Genomic DNA, 10,254 nt, shown 5'->3' with positions numbered 1-10,254 from the left:
GTCCAGGTGTACCTTTGGATCATTGTTGTCTCTGCCCTCCTCTTTAAGTTCTTTCTCAATTCGTTTCTCGTCCTTATCCTTAGGAATCACAGGTGCGGGTCCTTGGACTTCCTTGTCACTTCTCAAGGTCATTGCGCTTACATTCTTTGGATTCAACTCAGGTTGAAATGGCAACTTCCCTTGAACTTGGGACTCCAAACGGTTGATCGTTATGGCCATTTGATTCATTTGACTTTGCATGGATTGCATCTGGCTCATTTGATTTCTTATGTTCTGTAATTCAGAGTCCGTCTTTTGTTGATGTTGCGCGATAGTAGCCATCAGTTGTTTCATCATCTCCTCCAAAGATGGACTGGAGCTTGATGGCGGAGGTGGTGGTGGGCGAGACTAGTACTGCTGGTGATGCTCTTGCTGTCTATTTGGTGCAAAATTGAGCTACCTATTGCCTCCATAACTGAAGTTAGGGTGATTTCTCCAACCCTATACGCGTACCGGGTCTGCCCAGCCATATTCACTTGTTCCGCGCTTTCTTCTTGAATCATTGGGCACATCTCTGTAGAATAACCCATACCAGTGTAAATTCCACACACCTTGGCCTGTGACGCATTTCCTACAGCCAATTGCCTAACAAAAGAGGTTAGCTCTGTTAATTGCTGCTGGATGGAAGATGTCTCTACCTCATTCATTTTGCATGTCAGGACATCCTCCTTTGTACCAAACTACTGCAAATTTTTTGTCATTCATTCAATTAGCTCCCATGCTTCTCGAGGAGTCCTGTTCACCAATGCCCCTCTACTTGCAAGCATCAATTATACTTCTGTCTCTGAAAAGTAGTCCCTCGTAAAAATATTGGATGAGCAGTTGCTCGCTTATTTGGTACTGAGGGCACTTGATGCACAACTTCTTGAATCGCTCCCAATAATCATAAAGCGACTCCCCTGGATGCTGCTTGATGCCGCAGATCTCCTTCCTTAGACTTACAACTTGAGAAGCAGGAAAATATTTGTCCAACAACTTTTTCTTCAACTGGTCCCATGTGGTAATGTTACCTGGTGGTAGGTAGTACAACTATTCTTTTTCAGAGTCCTTCAAGGAGAAGGGGAATGTCCTCATTTTTATCTGCTCTTCTGTAATACCCGAGAGTTTCATGACGTTGCAAACTACATCAAACCTTGCAAGTGCTTATACAGCTCCTCACATGGTAAACTATGAAATAATGGCAAAAGATGAATTGGACCAGATTTTAATTCAAATGGAGTATTATCATTCAAACTCGAAAAAGTAATGCATAAAGGCTGCTGATTTAAATAAGTAGCAGCCAACTTCCTTAATGTTCGTGCATTCGCCATAGTGACTTTTTCTTGGTCCGAGTCACTCGAAGTGCTACCAAACGAATCTGTTGGTTCAACTTCTGGCTCAGGTCTTTGAGATGCAGTACTAGAGTGCTCTTTTCTGAGTTGTCTGGTTTCTTTCCTTGTTCTACGCACAATTTTCTTTACCTCGGAGTCGAAAATTAATTCATCTGTACGAGAAGAACGAGACATACACTCGAAAAGCACCAGAAAATTAGAACAAAAATGAATGATAAAAGGAAACAAATAACTGACGCCAGTCCCCGATAACGGCGCCAAACATTGACAGGTTGTCAATGCCTGTTCAATAATAAAAATAAACCTAATTACTAGTTAAAATAACCAAAACTTGATTCTAAATACTGGAGCAGGGAGTCTAGGTGTGCAATAGGTTACTTGATTCACCATATTCCCGAAAAATTTGCTTAATTCAATATACCCGAATGGAGTGACTTTTTTACAAATAATTATTAATTCGTAAATAGGGTAAGTAGGGTCGTATCCTCAGGGATTGGGGATATTTGTCTCTTTCGAAATTCAAAATAACATGGGGTGTATTTTTGTATAAACGATGACGATCAAAGAAATTCAAATAAAAAAAAATAGCTAACTAGAAATTAAATGACAATTTACTAAAATTAGAGTAACAATAATTAAAGGTCTAGTCAAGAAATAACTTGAGCAATGGTTCACCTATTGATCATCGATGCAAAGGCAATTCCAATTATTTACTAATAAATAGGTTATAACTACCAAACAAGCAATGACAGTCAACCCCTCCTTATTGTGTCGGTGATTAAGATACGCCCGTTAATCACTGCTCTAATTGAGAAATAATCCCAGGTACGCCAGTAAGATTTAATTTCCCAATTGCCTTGCGTATTAGATGAGTCCTTTTCTAACCAAGTAACGCACTATCAGGGTTATTTTAAATTAACCCGCGGATTCCCCTAACACAAATCCAATCATGTCAGTTGTCATTATTTCAAGGCAATTAAACAATTACGAATTTAATGTCCTAATTGACAATAGATTTCCAAATTAACTAATTATCCGGTTCAAAGACAATCGATTAATTGGACAATCTTAAGCACTGTAATAAAAAAATATGCAAATACCAATAAATAAAAAAAAAAATTAAATCGATCTCACAATTTTTAGGCGAATCAAAATCTCCATTGTTTCTTGACCAGAGTAAGGGAGTTAGTTCATCTTTGATGCAAAAAAACATATAAAATTGAAGCAACAGTCGCGGCCATCAATTGGGTAAATTCAATTCGTTGGAATACTGACAAAAAAGCAAATCTACAAGAAGTGATTAAATGTCTTCACTTCGTCTAACATCCAAAGAAAGAAAAACTATTAAGAGCCAAAAGAAGAAAAAGTCAAAGTTCTCCTAATTGCTCCTCACATACGAGGGAAAACTACAACTACCAAAAGCTAAGAAGGAAAAGTCAAAGAGCAAAAGCTCTAAAAGATAGTGCTAGTTCTTTGCTCCTAATTCCTATCAAAGTCCTACTCTAATATTGCCTCTCTTCTATGCGGCGGCCCCCCAAGGAAAAGGAAGCCTGAGCCGTCCTTCCCTCTTTAGCAATTACCAAAATGGGAAAAAGTTTTTCTTTTTTCAAAAATGCCCCTGGGATAAGCTTTGTTACTTGGACTTCTTTCCTATCAAATTGACACTTGTTATCATATTTTCGTTCTACTCCTTGAAATAAATGTAAAATATCAAAAGTGAGTAGAATCTAACAATTAATCCACATTGGGTCAGGTAATAGAGGAAATTAATAATAAAATAAATGATAAAATTGCAACCTATCAGTAATATGAATAGCAAACATAGAATGAGAGTTAACATGATATTTCATTGTATCAAAAATATTAAAGTGGACTATTTCTCCATCAAATTCCATCGTGAGAGTACCCTTACTAACATTAATCTTAGTTTGGGTAGTACTAAAAAATAGCCTTTCTAATATAATGGGTGATGGATTTAGGGCACTTCTATCATCCATGTAAAACACATAAAAATCAGCAGGAAAAAATAATCCATCTACTTGCACTAAAACATTTTTAACTATCCCATCCAGATAAGCAAATGTACGATCAGCCAATTGAATTATTATTCCTGTTTCTTTTAAAGGTCCTAAATTTAGGGAATCATAGATTGATTTAGGCATCACATTAATAAAAATCCCTAAATCTAGCGTAGTATTTTCAATCTTAGAATGTCCAATCTTACAGGGGATAGTAAACATACCTGAATTTTCGCATTTAGGTGGTAGTTTTCTTTGTAAAATTGCTGAAATGGTCTCACCTACCACAATATGCTCATCCCCCCTCAACTTCTTCTTGTTGACGCACAAATTTTTCAAGAATTTAGCGTATTTTGGCACCTGCTTGATCGCGTCCAACAAAGGGATATTTATTGCCACCTTTCGAAACACCTCTAGAATCTCTTTTTCCTTATCTTATTTCTTTGGTTTTTCTAACCTGCTCGGAAAAGGCGGTGAGTTAGTTCCAACTTTAATTATAGAATTAGAAATTACCTCTGGATTTGTATTTCTCATTTCTTCCTCCTCAAGCTCTTTTTCAATTTGATCTTCATTTTTATCATTCGGAATCACAAGTTCAAGTCCTTGAATTTCTTTCCCGCTCCTTAAGGTCATTACACTTACATTCTTCGGGTTCAGTTCAGGTTGATAAGGTAATTTTTCGTAAACTTGAGATTCCAGGCGGTTGATTGCTACTGCTATCTGATTCATCTGATTTTGCATTGATTGCATATGACTCATTTGATTCATTATGTTCTGTAGTTCAGAATACGTCTTTTGTTGATGTTGCACAGTACTAGCCATAAATTGTTTCATCATATCTTCTAAAGATGGATTGGAGCTTGGAGGAGGTGGTGGTGGGCGAGGTTGATATTGCTGTTGATACCTTTGCTGTCTATTCTGTACAAAATCTGATTGTCTATTTCCTCCATAAATAAAGTTAGGGCAATCTCTCCAACTAGGATTGTAGGTACTTGAATATGGGTCGTATTGCTTTTATGACGCGGGCGCGTGGCCAGCCATGTTTACTTGTTCTGCATTTTCTTCTTGAACCAGCGGACACATCTCTGTAGAATGATGCAAGGCAATGCATACCCCACATACTTTGGCTTGTGGGGCATTTCCCACAGCCAGTTGTCGCACGAAGGACGTCAATTCAGAGAGTTGTTGTTGGATGGAAAATGTTTCTGCCTCATTCACCCTACACGTTGGGACGTTCTCTCTTAAACTAAATTGCTGTGAATTCTGAGCCATCCCTTCAATCAACTCCCATGCTTCTCAAGGAGTCTTATTCACCAACACCCCTCCACTTGCAGCATCGATTATGCTTTTATTCCTAAAGAGTAACCCTTCATAGAAATATTGGATGAGCAATTGCTCACTTATTTGGTGTTGAGAGCATTTGATGCACAACTTTTGAACGTCTCCCAGTATTCATAGAGAGACTCGCTTGGGTGTTGTTTGATACCGCAGATTTCCTTCCTCAGACTTGCAACTCGGGAAGCAGAAAAATATTTTTCAAGAATTTTTTCTGCAACTACTCCTAGGTGGTGATACTGCCCGGAGGTAGGTAGTACAACCAATCCTTCGGCGTGTCCTTAAGAGAAAAAGAGAACTCTCTCATTTTGATCTGCTCTTCAGTAATTTCAGGGGGTTTCATACTAGTGCAGACCACATCGAATTCCTGCAAGTGCTTGTGCGGCTCTTCACCTGGAAGGCCATAGAAAGATGGTAAAAGGTGAATCAATTCGGACTTTAATTCAAAAGAGGTATTATCATTCAAATTAGAAAAAGTGATGCATAAGGGTTGTTGATTTAAATTAGGTGCAGTCAACTCCCTTAAGATTTGTGCATTCGCCATGGTGACTTCCTCTTGGTCTGAATCACTTGAATTATCACCACACAAATTTGTCGACTCCACCTTTGGATTAAGTCCCTGAGGTGGAGCACTGGATTGCTCCTATCTGAGCTGTCTAGTTTCTTTCCTAGTTTGGCGTGCAGTTTTCTCTATTTCAGGGTCGAAAATCAATTCGCCTGTATGAGAAGAACAAGGCATAAACTAGAAAAAATATCAAAAAATTAAAATAAAATGAATTTAAAAAGAAACAAATGACTGTTGCCAATCCCAGGCAACGGCGCAAAAAATTGACAGGTGCCGAACCTATGCAATAATAAAAATAAACCTAGTTGCCAATTAAAGTAATTAAAACTCGATTTTAAGTACTGAAGTAGGGATTCTAGGTGTGCAATGAGTTACTTGATTCACTCTGTTCTCGAAGAGTTTGATTAATCCGATATACCAGAATGGGATTGCTTTTTCACAAGGAATTATTGATTTGTATAAAGGACAAGTAAGGTCGTCTTCTCAGGGACTGGAGATATTTGTCTCTTTTGAAATTCAAAATAACAAGGGGGTGTTTTTATATAAAAGATGACAATTAAAACAGTTTAAATAAAATAAATAGCTAACTAAAAATTAAATGACAATTTACTAAGATCAGATTAATAATAACTAAAGGTCTAGACAAGAAATAACTTTAGCAATGGTTCACCTAATTGATTCTCGACGCAAAGATAATTCCAATTATTTACTAATAAATAGGTTATAACTGCCAAACAAGTGATGATAGTCAACTCCTCCTTACTGTATCAGTGATTAAGGTACGTCCGTTAATTACCGCCTTAATTGAGAAATAATTCTAGGTACGCCTGTAAGATTTAATTCCCCAATTACCTTACGTATTAGAGGAAGCCTATTCTAACCAAAGAACGCACTACCAGGATTATTTTAGATTAACCTGCGTATTCGCCTAACACAAATTCAATCGTGTTAGTTGTCACTATTTCAAGGCAATTAAAAAATTACGCATTTAATGCTCTAATTGACAATAAGTTACCAAATTAATTCGACATCTGGATCCAAGATAATCAATTAATTAAGTAACTATAAGCACTGCAATCAGAGAATACGCAAATACCAATAAATAAGAGGAATAGATAAAATTAATTCGATCTCATAATTTTTAGACGAACCAAAACCTCCGTTGTTCCTTGACTAGAAAAAGGGATTTAGTTCATCCCTGGTGAATCAATCTCACGCAGATTTGCAGAAACAACAATCGTAGACATTGTATCCGATTTCGATGATTCAATTTGTTCGAATTGGGAAAGAAGAGCCAAGACTACAAAGTATGACCAATTGTTTTCCTTGGTCTTGACATCCGCAGGAAGAAAACAACAAGGAGACGAAAACGCAAAAGTCAAGTGTAAACCTTCAAGTCAAAAATGTCTGCCATCTATTCTTTTCTATCTAATTCCTATCTGCTTTCCTTCTCTCCAGCTATGTGGCGCTCCAGAGGAAAAGGAAGACTCCTAGGCTTGCTTGATCTCCTCTCTTTTCGGGAACTGCCAACAGAAGAAAAGTTTCTCCTTTTCCAAAAGTGCCACTGGAATAAGGACTGCTACTTGAACTCCTTTTCTGATAACCGTCAAATTAGCACTTGTTATGGTATTTTTGTTCTACGCCCTGTAATAAATACAAATTTTCAAAAGTGAGTAGAATCTGACAGTTAATCCACATCGGGTTAGGTAATAGGGGAAATTAATTATAAAATAAATGATAAAATTGCAACCTATTAGTAAGTTAAGCTACGGTGGCCCAAGCCATGGGGTGTAAGCATTTAATGCATTGGACGTTGGACTTTTTTAAGTTTGTATTTTGTTTTTACTTTTCTTTCTTCCTATCTTTGTTTGCTATCTCATTATTGTTCTTTATTAATCTTGAAAAAGGATTTCATTGTTTTCTTTTTAAAATTTATTTGGAAAAAATACAAAGCGATTTGCAATTATTTGGATCTAAAAGTTTATTGTCGAACACCTCAAGTATTATGTAATCCGTTTAATGTAATAAATCGGAATCTAGGGTGAATATAATAGAAGCTAGGGTTAGTTACATTTACCTCCCTTGAGATTTCGCAAAAATACCAATCACTCCATCAAGTTTGAAATAACAAGTTCGGCAAGGCAAAAAGGAGCCAATGTGGAAGATTTCTGAGGTGTTATTACGTTGAAGGAATGTTGCAAGAGATTTCTGTCCCTTTGTAACGTTTAGATTTTACCTTCAACACCCTTTCAATTTTTTTTTGATAAAATATAACATTTCATTCCATGAAATCTGCACTAATGGTAACAAATAAATTGAGCATGTCATAGATACAACTAATCTGAAAATCACAAGAATTTTTTCATAAAATTTAGTTACATTTACCTCCCTTGAAATTTAGCAAAAATACCTATCACTCCATCAAGTTATTTGACTAAATAACATGGTTCGGCGAGGCAAAAAGGAGCCATCGTGGAAGATTTCCGGTGTTGTTATTATACTGAAGGAGCATTTTTTTTTTTGACAAAATACTGAAGGAGCATGTTGCAACTTATTTCTGTCCCCCCGTAATGTTTAGATTTTACCTTCAACCGGAAGCTTTTTTGCTTTGACACCTTTTCAATTAGATAGCACCACTACAGCCTACAACAGTACCCATTTTACTAATTTTTTTCCCTTAATAAGAGATCTCATAAAAGCTAGCATATATGTGCATGGTGAAAGCTTAAAATAATGAATTAATCAGATTGGGAAGGGTTGGGTTAAATGATAAGGTGGGATGAATTATAAATTAGAAATTTTGAATTCAAAACCTTCCACTTTAAAAAAAAACTGAATTAATTAGATCAAGAGCATAGTACAAGTTTGTTTTGCACCACTAGTAGCACCTGCAATCACCAGCAGATGCTTCACTATTAGTGTTTACAGACATCAACCGATGGTTTACAAAATCAACAATACAGTTTTACACTGCACAATTTATTGTTGACCAAATTATAAACTTGAAATATGAATGATAAATAGTTACAGATACATGAAACTTCAACTGTAGAAGAAATTTTTTTATTCTTGCACACAAAGGGAAAAAAAAAGAGAAAAAAGAATAGAGACTTGCCACAACTTCTTGTGTGGCCTTTCCACAAGTACCGGATTGGCCACTGTCGCAATCCGTGTTAGCCGTCCAATACTGGGAGATTGTTGAGGACGCTCACGAGTACCTGATATGACCATGGGGTCCTGGCCAGCAAGTTCCTTGACAGCAAGGAGCTGGGCCTGGCCAGCTAGGTCCCCGTGGCCAGCGAGTTCCCCGACCAAGGGGACGCCAAGTTTTCTTGGAACTCTTGGATTCAGCGTTTCAGTGGCCTATGTAGCTTCCATCACGGGAAACCATAAAGCTGAGCATTGTATAAAATTTATCAGTAACTCAACAACAGAATGTCATACTGAGCATTGTATAAAATTTATCAGTAACTCAACAACAGAATGTCATACTATATGTTACTATTTGTGTATTGGGTGGTTTAGTTAAATTGAAGTGAAGAATCAGAAGGGTGAGTAACTAATGTGAGGATCCAAGCGCGGAATAATCAACTATTGAAATATCAAGTACACAACAATTTCATGACAAACAAGACACAAGTATGAAAGATAAACGACACACAATATTTAATGTGGTTCGACTCCACCATTGACTCTACATCCATGGAGAGAAACTTGTTCTTTATTATGAAAGGAAAACTCTACACAAGAATACAACTTGAACCCAAATCCAACTCTTGTATAACATCTCTCATCTCCCAAGAATCCTCTCTCACCACCCATGTATAAGGCTACATGTCGTCTTTATGTGCCTCTTGTGTAGTATACCAACCCACTTATTTATAGGGAACATTATTTGGGCAAAATCCAAATAACAATAAGAAACCAATGCTAATTCTAAACTTATACAGAATAGAAAATAATTTTTAAATCCAAAACAAAAGAGAAAATTTCTTGGTTACTACTTCAAGTAACTAAAATCAATTAGACAACTAGTTACTTCTACATAGAATAAAGAATTTGCCTAAAAGAAATTAAGCCAATTTCCTAACAAATCTCAACCTTGGCAAAAATTTCTTTTAACAACCATTTGCCTTCAACTATCAAATAATATGGTACCAAACTACACACTCGAATCAATATAGTCTTGATACCAAATTAATTAAATCGACAAATAAACATGTGTACTTACCCGGAGTTTAACCTTCTGTTGACTCTCGAGAACCTCCTCAATTCACCATCTCTTTTTGTAGGATTTTTTCTCACCACCATTTGTAATTCGGAATTCTCTTCTATGAGGTCTAACCCTAATCATTGTGACAACTAAATGGTAAAATCACCATATTTCTTTCTATCCTCAAGACTGTCTCGCCACGTGTGGTTTCCAAAACTCTACCTAAAATGAAAAACTCGTAACTCTCAGAGTCTTCTAGTGCATGGAAATTAGATCTCTTTGTTTCTTTGGGACATGTGGCATACCACCCAAAAAATATAACCAAAACCTAAAAGCCACTGGGATGAAGTATCAACCATTGAAGGTGTGAGAGAACCTCCACCGATTCACGTTCAAAATCAACATTGGACTCCACATTTTCCTTGACTCTTAAATCACCTGTTTAGATTCACCGTCAAGTGTCTCCACACTTTTTGGCTTTCCAGCCTTCACCATTAATACTTTTTGCCAATCTATTGAAACAAGGATAGTATCCATTAAATTGTTCAATTGGTAACAGCCACCAACCCACTTAATCTCAATAGTTAATCAGGATCCAACCTTGAACAATCAAGCTTTTGATCCAACCATTCAGTTTGTTGGGATTCAAGTGCTTGTGAGTAATCCAATTTCACAACCAAATTCTGATACAACTTGTTAGAATCCAACCACGGAACACACAACTATTGAAATATCAAGTACACAACAATTTAA

The 10,254-nt window shown here is 36.7% G+C and overlaps 1 non-coding gene across 1 annotated transcript; it reads left to right on the top strand.

Annotated features, from left to right (window-relative positions):
• Positions 1-871: 871 nt before the first annotated feature.
• LOC113767200 lies at positions 872-978 on the top strand. The gene has a single exon (XR_003467919.1). It is a non-coding gene; the product is annotated as a small nucleolar RNA R71 (small nucleolar RNA).
• Positions 979-10,254: the final 9,276 nt, after the last annotated feature.

Source organism: Coffea eugenioides, chromosome 3, assembly GCF_003713205.1.
Source record: "Coffea eugenioides isolate CCC68of chromosome 3, Ceug_1.0, whole genome shotgun sequence".
Classification (NCBI taxonomy): Eukaryota; Viridiplantae; Streptophyta; class Magnoliopsida; order Gentianales; family Rubiaceae; genus Coffea; species Coffea eugenioides.
This window is presented reverse-complemented; position numbering and strand designations above follow the sequence as displayed.